Source organism: Oxyura jamaicensis, chromosome 23 (assembly GCF_011077185.1).
Source record: "Oxyura jamaicensis isolate SHBP4307 breed ruddy duck chromosome 23, BPBGC_Ojam_1.0, whole genome shotgun sequence".
NCBI classification, from domain to species: domain Eukaryota; kingdom Metazoa; phylum Chordata; class Aves; order Anseriformes; family Anatidae; genus Oxyura; species Oxyura jamaicensis.
In genome coordinates, this window is record NC_048915.1 from 3,582,696 (window position 1) to 3,592,426 (window position 9,731).

General features: G+C 45.9%; 2 long non-coding RNA genes across 2 annotated transcripts; both read left to right on the forward strand.

The window, feature by feature from the left end:
• The first annotated feature begins 4,358 nt into the window (after positions 1 to 4,358).
• Positions 4,359 to 6,518, forward strand: LOC118177803. Its single transcript, XR_004755925.1, has 3 exons — positions 4,359 to 4,605; positions 5,446 to 5,581; positions 6,432 to 6,518. It is a non-coding gene; the product is annotated as an uncharacterized LOC118177803 (long non-coding RNA).
• Positions 6,519 to 8,357: 1,839 nt separating this feature from the next.
• On the forward strand, positions 8,358 to 9,346 carry LOC118177602. Its single transcript, XR_004755873.1, has 3 exons — positions 8,358 to 8,436; positions 8,862 to 8,912; positions 9,276 to 9,346. It is a non-coding gene; the product is annotated as an uncharacterized LOC118177602 (long non-coding RNA).
• Positions 9,347 to 9,731: the final 385 nt, after the last annotated feature.

The following is a 9,731-nucleotide window of genomic DNA, read 5'->3' on the forward strand; positions in this document are numbered from 1 at the left end:
TTAATTGCCCCTGCAACTTTTTTTCCCCGTCTTCTCATTTTTCCTAGGTTGGCATTTTTGTGGATGAATACCACTGGGAGTTAAGGACTTGCTGTGACTCTCACTCTTACTTAGAGGAGTTTTGCCTGCAGCAGTCACATAGTTGAAAAATACGGATCCATGTGACTGCTAAGAGACCACTGAGAAGCCAAGTAAGTAGGACTCATGGCCATTTTGCAATTCCACCTCATTAGACATGTTTTGGGGCTTATGATTGTGCTGTGAGGATAAATAAGTATAAATATTATATTTGCCTCCAGGTTATCTTTAAAAATGTATTTCTCCCTCTCTGTCTCCCTCCCCCCCCCCCCCTTTTTTTTTTTCCAATTTTCAGCGTAGTCTGTCAGCTCCTGGGTAGGTGAGTTACCGGTGAGTTACCGTGGTCTCACGGTATGGTGGCCCAGCAGAAGGTTTTGCGTTGCACAGGGCTGCCTTGTGCTGCCAATTACCCGAGGTTCTGGACAGCAAAACGTACGGCAGCGTGATTAAGTCCATGGGCAAGCTGAAATTTGCATAACCCCCAAACTAGTGTTAGGGAAGTATTGCAAAGAATATTTGACTCGCCCTTGCGATGCGTTTTCAAAACATATAAAATAAAAGTGTGATAATCATTTTATTTTTATCATTTGAACAACTTTGTGAATTACCTTTGGGTTGCAGAGGAATAAGACGGTACGGAAGAGCTTGGCACATACCCAAAGTGGCGGTGTTGCACAGCTCTTGTCTTTCCTTAACTCACAGAGTGCAAATTCTCTTTGTCTAACACACCGACCCAGCTCCTCGCCAGCTGCGGAGCTGTGAATCTGTGGTGGAGTCAGTGGGGTTAGGCCAGTCCACGCCAGCTGAGGGCCTGTCCTCTCATCTGCCTCACTTCAAAGTCCGCGTGTTTTCAAAAATGAGTGGACGCGTTCCTGTAGGAAAAATCCACGGAATGCTGCTGAGCAAAAAGACGCCGCCTCTGATTTGGGATGTTCTCGCACCGGTTGTTGGAGATGGGGAAGCATCTGGGCAAAACGGTGTTTCTGTGGTTTGTGTGGTCTTTCTCGAGTGGGTGCTGTTACTCTGTTAGACACGTAGCCTACGCAGCTTTAGCTTGGCTTGGTTTGTTCTCTCTCACGTATTTTCTGATTTTGCTCTTGTGGCTACTGGGACTGGGACTGGGACAGACCACTTTGGGACAGCTCTCCCATCTGCTGCATGGGTTTTAGTCCTGGTATTTCACAGTTTCACAGATGTTAAGATGTCACCAAGATGTCACTAGCAGCTGTTCTTTACGTACAGAGGGACTGCGCTGACGGGTACGTGTGACATGGTGCTGCAGAGCATGGTCCGAGGAGCCAAGCAGAGTGAAATCCACATCCAGGGGTACTTGGCTTAGTATGACACAGGGCACAGCATCGCGCCGATAAATTGTGCTGGCTGCCCCCCTTTTCCAGGAGCAGCACCAGCAGCACGGTGCCACTGCTCTGCAAGCACAGCAAGCACCCAGTGCTGGCCCAGCCTCGGAAGGACTTTGTGCAGGGAGATGCGGCAACGTTCAGTTTTCACTTCCCTAAAGGTGCTCCTGCTCTTTTCCCCCCCTTTTCTTACTAGTACTTTGCTGTACTCCAGTGAGAAGACACTGGAGCAGCATGGTTAACACAGGTTTGGTCTGGTGTAAGCGTGACCACAGCCAGCTCCAGTGTTCCCTATCTCCATTTCTACACAGGTGGGAGCTTGGAAACGCCATTTGATTGCCTTGCTTCAAGGTAGCTTTAACTAAGACAGCATTTTACGTGATGGCCTACCTTTCAGTGTACAGAACAAGTCTGTTGCGAGGGGTGCTGTAGGAATTCACAGGCCCTCAGCGTAACAGATGCTGTCAGTGAATGGAAGAGCCTGGAATTTGTGAGTTGGTCCTTTGAGCCAGCTGCTACGTGACGCAACAGGAGCAGTGCCTTTACAGGAGAAAGCAACGCGAGGGTTTGTATAACTTACATGTTTATTTTGGCTCACTGACGTTTCCAGGAGGTGATGCCAGGAAATACTGCTGCCTTTTCGTATCCAAATTTTAATAGGATGGATGTTTCGCGACTGGGGCTTGGGTAGATGCACAGTGTGGGTCTGAATGGCCACGAGGTGGCAGCGTGCAAGGCCCGGAGGGTTCCCTGGTTATACCACTCCATCAGGTTGTCCAGGAAATAGAGCTGTTAACGGACCACACGCAAGTGCCGAAGGCCTTCTGTTTTTACAGAGGCTACCTTACGCTCTTATATACCGACGGTTTGTGCTCAAAAATTGGATGCAGTGTGACTACTGCCCACAAGGACTGTAATCCTTTACTGAAGGAGCCAGAAAGGGTTTTAGAAGCAGCGACCATGCTGCTCTCCATTTCTCCCTGTACTAAGTAAAGCTTCAAAGGTGAACAGAGCCAAGAAGAATCCTTTAATTTTCATGAGCAGATACTATCCAGAAGGCTTCACGTCTCTTTCTTCCGCTGGCATGCGAAGCTGCTCTACACGATGTCCACGTAAGAGACGCTGGATGTAACCCCTGGCAAGATGTGAGCAGCAGCAGCAACCTTTAGCTGGCAGCCACGTCCGCACGAGGTTCGTGGTGGTCCTGTGGGAGCAGCGTAATGCCATGCAGTTTGTGCTCAGGCTGGGCATTGCTCTTCTAATCACAGAAAGCTTCCTCGCAATTTTAGCAATGATTTTGACTCGGTGAAGGACCCCCTAGGTAAATCAAATTGAGATGCGGCTTGTAGCATTTCTGTAGCGTGCTTTCACGTTTCGACTTTGGCTGCAGAATCCTTTCTTTTTGGTTTGTTCCAGTTCCAAGGTCTAGTTCCAGGTTTGAAAACCTCTAAAACAATTAGTGTCTTTTTTGGTCCTCTTAGTGAAATAGGTACCGTCAGGCTGTACGGCGACTGGAAGTGACAGTGTTTGGGGAGCTTTGTGGCGTTGCACCGTAATACATTTGCATTTATCATCTCAGATTATTTCAGACGATTGTCTTTAGGAAGTCAGAGAACCTGCCCTAGGAGGTTCCTTGACTGAAGCCCGGCGTGCTGCCTGCGAATCCTGCAGGAGAAGCCACGCGGCTGTGTGTGTGTAGTGGCTCCTCAGGTCGTGCTTAGAACAGGGACAGTCTCACTGAGCATCTGAGTGCTGCATTATTTGGGAACGGCTTTTTCACACCAAATACAATAGTTAGCAAAACTGAGCAAAATGCTGCTTAGCTTCATGTGTTTTTCTTCAGACCTATAGCTCTTCACATCGATTTTTAGAGTTTCTTCCCCTGCCTTCAAGGGCCCTCAGCACTTTTCCATTGCATCCTTCTCCTCCTTATCTCCCAAATTCTTTTACCCGATTTACCGTCCAGCTCTCGCCTTACCAACTGAACGATCCTGCCATTAAAGTGCTCCAGGGCGGAAACAATGAGCAGCAGGGATGCTGGCTGGGCTGGTGTTTTGGCCACAAGCCTTGGAAAAAGCAGTATAAGAGGAGCAAGTAGTGAAGGATACTGAAAGATTCCATGAGGTTTATTTAACAGCTGATTCTCAGCCCTACCTATTCCTGGAGAAAAAAAAAAAAAAATACATTCCCCCAAATTTGACGTCTTCTCACAGCTTCAGATAAAAGCATGGACTGGTTTCTTTTAATTTCCTGAACAATCACAGAAGGAGAATTTTGCAAACAGTTAAGATTGCAAATTGCTTGTTTGCTCGAGATAAGATTTATTCACAATTGTGCCTGCTCTTTGGAAACGGAAGGAGTTTTTAAGACATATTTTGAACAAGGTAAGCATTTTTTCAGATTATTCCCAGCGTAATATGCCAAGGGGAATATGGTGCATTTGTTATTTCCTTAAAAAAAATAAAAAAATCAATGGACTGAAACATTCCCTCTAGACCTATAATATTTATTTCAATGTTCTGTCAATAAATATAACAAGGTTAGTTTTCTATCAGGTTAGCTGGAAGAATCATTTGAGGGAAGTTCTATTTGGTAAGCTCGATTGCAAAAAGCAATCAATAAGAAAAAATTCCCTTGCTGTTATTGAAAAGAAATATGGAGCTCTGAGGAGTTGTCCAAGTATTTATGTCTCCTCCCCAGGCTCCTTCTGCTGGCGTCTGAAGGCCACTTTGCTGCCACCTTCTCTCCTGCTCCAAAACGCCAAAAGAGGGGAAAGGAAAGCACAGCAGAGCGTCGTGTTTGCAGGAGCACGGTATTCTGAGCACTGCACTCCCCTTCCTATTTAATAGGAAATTCCTGTTGACTTTTTTGTGCATCAACCAACCGATAACCCCCCCTGCATTTGGGAATCTCGTGTAAAATCTTGACCATAGACTTCTCGGTTTCAGTGGGCCTCTGAAAGACAGTTGTATAAAATAACACCAAAATCATGATGCAGGTTCTCTGTTTGCTGGTACTATTGGAGAAGAGAGCCAGACAAGCCTGTCCTGCTGGAATCATCCTGCCTTGGCATCACGGGCTCCTGTTGAACGTGCCAGAGGCAGCGTCGCCGCCGAGATCTGCGCTGCGGGCTCGCCTCTGCCCTTCCCGGAGACGAGGCAGTGGGGAGGTACGACAGCTGCAGTAGCCACTTGGCCCAGAAGCAATGAGGTTTGTCGTTGCTTGGCATGCAAGGCTGCAGAAAGTGACCCAGAATGAAAACAAACACAAAACCGTTTAAAAATGAAAATGAGAAACAAAACTAGGAGGCTTCTGCGCCCAGTCATGGAGCTGGAACGCGCTGTAAACCGACATCCCATGTTTCTTATTAAGTACATTTTCAGCTCAAAATAGTTTTGGGGACAAAGAAAGACCCATTCAAGGCGATTTCCCATATGAGGATAATCTCTTGATTATTATCTGTGATTTCTGTGTATTCTGCAGAATCCATTGGAAGTTACTGCACTACCTATAACTGCAAGCTGCATGCTTCTAACCTGTCCGCGTTATGTTTTACAATCCAGTTTTGATAGGAGCCTGCCTTTTGTGCAGTTTGGTATTACAGCCCTCCGAGGAATCTGAGGAAGGCACTTGGTTTCTGGCAGGTGGAAGCAGTGGCATTAAAGCCCCATTAAAGTGTGTGTGGGGGGGGAAAAAAACACCAAAAAAAGGGTAAAATGATGAAATATTTTGTGGACCAGGTTTGTGGACCAGGTTGAGACTAACCTACTCTATACAGGTGGTATGGCTAAAAGGAAACTGGTTTTGGACAAAATGGTGATGCACCTTGAAACAAAAAGTGGGGAAAAACCCCAAACAAATGACTGCCGCTGGGTTTAGCGTTTAATAAACGGATGTCACAGTCCATAAGGCTCTTGATCAGATTATCAGTCCATTTGCACATAGTTCAGCCTTTTTTCCAGTCGTACCAGATTCTTGATTTCTGCTGATTTCCTGGTTTCTGCTGCAGAACAGGAGTCGCAGCCCACACAGTCAGACTCGGGATGCTGCCACGCTGGAGCAGTTCGGAAGCAGCAGCGTTGCCGGCCCGTTGTCAGCACGCAGCAGCGAGCAAAGCCAGGTCAGTCGGTAGCTTCCTCGTGCACGTGAGTAGAGTGGATGAGCCTAATTGGCTTGAAGTTTTCTAAAAGCTTTGTGGTGCTTGCAGGTGCATCTGTTGTCCTTCCCGGTCCGTACCGGATCATTTGAGAGCCGGTTGCAGTCCATTCACTTCTTTCAGACTTGGCGTTTTAATCTTCCAAAGGAAATCTCTATAATTCTGTAAGGCAAGCAAAGCAACAGAACTAGGGAGCTGTGTTGCTACAGTCAAAATGTAGCATTTGAAAGTAATTTCTCTGCGGTGGCATCGTGCAGCAGGCATGAGGGAGACACGAACAGAGCCCCCTTCCTTCACTCGGCTGGAGCAACGCAGTGCATTGACAAGAGCCCACTCTTGTGGGAGCAGTTGGCCAAAATTGCTTCTATAATATATTCTGCAGCAGCAAGTAGGGAGATACTAGAAGCAGCCCAAAGGGATGGCCAGGGAACAATATAAAGGCTGAATGTAAAATAAATTTCTGTGACTATATGTAGTCACTGAAGTGGAGCTGGAAAAAAAAAAAAAAAAAAAGAGTAGAGCTAATAAAGAAAAAAGCTAATAAAGATAGAAACAGTACTTGATAATGCAAGTTTTCCCTTCAGAATACAGTCAAAGGTTTTGGGGCGAATCCTGTTAATATAGATACATTAACATTAATGGAGTGTCCCAAGGTTTTTCTTTGTGTTTTATTATTATTATTATTCTTATTTATTTTTATTTTTCCAAAGAGCTGTTGGGTGTAAAACGTTGATTTTATTGTTTGAGGTGGCAGACACCTTGAGAACCGCACCAATTACGAGTAGCTTTTGTGATGATTATTATTAATATATTTTTTCCAGATTTCTGCTGGTGTTTAGAAGGAGAGGGGTGAAAGAGGCCGGGATCCAAACCTGCACGTTGTTGGTCACTGCAGAACTTTGTGCCATCCGTGGGCGTGAAGCAGCATCTGGCCAGGAGCAGCACACACAGGGCAGCGACCACGGGCAGGTGAGCGGGCTGACGCTTCCAAAGTAGCTTAACGCCCAAGTTTCCTACATGCTAAAACCCCTTTTTCTCAGTGATTTAGTCTTCTCTGTCAGTAGAAGTCTTCTGGGTGCTGGCATCCCAAGCTACCACGTGAGCTGTCGCACAGAAATATCTGGTAAAAGCAAGCCACTATTTAGCCTTTATTTTTAGTTTGCCATTTAGAGCAGATGAAGAGCTTTACGATAGATACGTTGAAGCTAATGCTAGGCAAACTGCCTTTCCTGTTCTGATCCGATGGTTGAACTGTTTTTCCAAAAATGGTGATCACTCTCTTTAAAACCTCCTCTCCGTTAACCTAAGAATATGATTCAGAGTGACAGAGGAAAGAGAAACAATTTTCATAAGGTCGTGATCTTGTGGCCTGCAGAGAGCTGCGAGGTCACAGCCCACACAAACCGCCTTGCCTAGACAATTCAGGGAGACAGCGTGGCGAAATCACAGGGAAAAATCCATCATTTAACTCTCCATTTCAGGTTAAACTTGGTGTTTGACAGAGACCACCAATGAAATATCCTGATAGCGAATATTTTGCATTGCTTTTCATGAATCCTGTACAGGCAGTTAAAATTTGGCTAAAGCCTTTTTTATCACAGATGTTTTATATTTTTGATGTTTGTGCAGTTATGCATTCAGGACGAGGTGCAATTAGAGCTTTAAGCTTAAAAACAAAGTAGAAACAAAACTCTTTAAATCTTGGATTGGCCTTTCATGTGTTAGGATTTTCCAGCAAGGTAGGGATGGCAGTCGTGGTATTTCCAGGCTGCTTGTGAGTCAAAACAGAGGATCCTCCTCTATGCCCCCAAGTGTGGCATGAGCGACGAGGTGACATCATCCTTGAATATCCTACTGGTATGTTAATTAATTGTAACTTTGGTTTAACTGAATGCCTAAACTTGTAATTTTCTCAGGAGCCTGGTATTCCGACAACTGCAAATATATTGAGCAGAAAAGTGTTAACTCCGTATTTGCCAATACCATTAAGGATAATAAGAAACAAATCTATGCAGATGCCCTGTGCTACAGTGGATAAGTGATTTTCCACTATAACAAAAGATAAAAGCCTATTCATTGAAGTGCAGCTAGAAATTATTTCTAATTGGTATGAAAGAATCCTTAAATCTGTATACTGCTTTTAACATTTTGGGCTTAAATTGCAGTTAATAGTTCCCATAAAAGAGGTAATAGGAGAAAAACTAAAATTCAGAATCCTTGAAGTCAAAAGGCGGTCTAGATTTCCAGTCATAGCATCATCCCTCACGGTTTTTCTGTCGAAAAATAAAGCAACTAGGGAGTTGTTTATACGGACACAAGGTGACAAAATCTTTGCTGAATATCCCTCGCGCTCCTCAGCAGGGTGCTCCCCGGCTGTGTGCGCAGAGGGGGGTCCTTGCTTTCAGCATACCCCAGGGCATCCAGCCTCCTCTCCTCACTGCAGGACGCTCGCAGCTTTGTGCCAGAGGCGTTGGTCCAGCCACATAATGGGATGAGGCTGCCAAGACCCCAGGCTCTGCCCGTTTTGTTCCCTTTGCCTGTCCGCTCTGGGCCAGGCTTCCCTTTCACAAATGTCCTGTGTGCTGCTTGTGTGTTTTGCCACCGTCGGGGCAGTTTTAGTGTTGAGATGAGCATTTGTTCCGTGATCAGAATGGATGAATGTGTGGAGCCGTATTCTTCAGGCCCCTTTCTCCTGACCTGTTTTTCCCTTTCTCCTAACCTGCAGGAAGCCTGCTGATGGGAACCTCTCTGCTCTTGGCCCAGGCAGCTGCTCCTTCTGGCTTCTGGAGTTAAGACTTGGGTCTCCAAAAGGTCTCTTCCTGGAGCATCGTGAGGCTCCCAAAGGTATCTGCTGTGGGCTTCACTGCTCAATTTTGTAGGTTGTTGGAGCTAATCGAGCCAACCTGCGTGAAACATAAACTGGCAACGAACTACCACATGCCTTGGGCAACAAGCAGCGCCGTCTTGTATTACATTGTTCATCTCCCGAGTGTCTCTTGGTGCCGCATGATATGACAAAAGGCTCATCCTTAGATGCCAAGTTCTTAGCACAGAATAAATTAACAAGAGCAGAAATTTCCCCTGCTTTAAACTTCCACAGCACACGGCTACTTCGGCTCGCCTGTGGCTGCTGGCCGCGTCGTGTTTGGCTTGGCTGAGCTCTGAGACACTGCTGGCCCACGTGGAAAGGAAGAAGCAAGTGTGTACAGAGAAAGGATGGACCCAGTATTAGCATTCCACATTTGCCTCTCTGTCTTCCATTTCTACAGGTGAATATTAATGAGCAGCGGTACCTGGGCTCCTCGGCACTTTAATTACAGGTGAGATGCTCAGGGTTGCTGTTGCTGCTCCCCCATGGTTTTAGCTGTGCTGTCAGGTTTCTCTCGAGATCATTACGTTCCCTTTTTCATTAATGCTTTGTTTATGCACAGCCTGCTCCTTGGAACTTAAAGACCTATCCGGTTACCCCAATGCAAAGGATGAATGGCACCCAGCAGAGGGGGGCAGCCCCGCTCCCTCGTGCTAGGCTGCTCGAAAGGGGTTTAAGAGCTGCTGCCCCTGCATCTCTGGCAGAGCCCCAGTGGGCCTGTTTTGTTCCTAAGGATTTACATAAAGCTGGTATTAGCAGTGTTTTGTCAGCACAGCAGAACTGCCTGTGGATTTTTGCACTTGCTTTTTTTCAGGATTTCACACAAAAAGGTACCAGCATTATACACTGCGATCTTGCTGTGAGGCAAACAGTCCGTCGTATTGCACGCCAAGCCCCGAAGAAAACCAATGGTAATCCATTTGCTGTGAGATTTGCCTCTTTACCCGAAAGGTTCTTTTCATTAAGAAATAATTCTAAGCGGAATCCTTTATGCTTAAGAACTCTGATTCTGGAGATTTTTCTCAGAAGCGTGAGCTAACGTGTACATGCAATGGGTGCCTGCTGTGGTGTTTGTGCTCGCAGAGCTAGTTTTAAGCAAACGCATCTTTTATTCACATAAGTCAACAATAAAGACTGGCCACCGCATGAAAGCTAATCTGAGAAGTCGAGTGAGAAGAAAACTTCCCATCATTCCCAAGCAGTACTTTTGTGGTTTTAAAAGAATGCTGTTGAATCTGCACTGGGAGCAGCGTAGCTGAATCTTATTTAT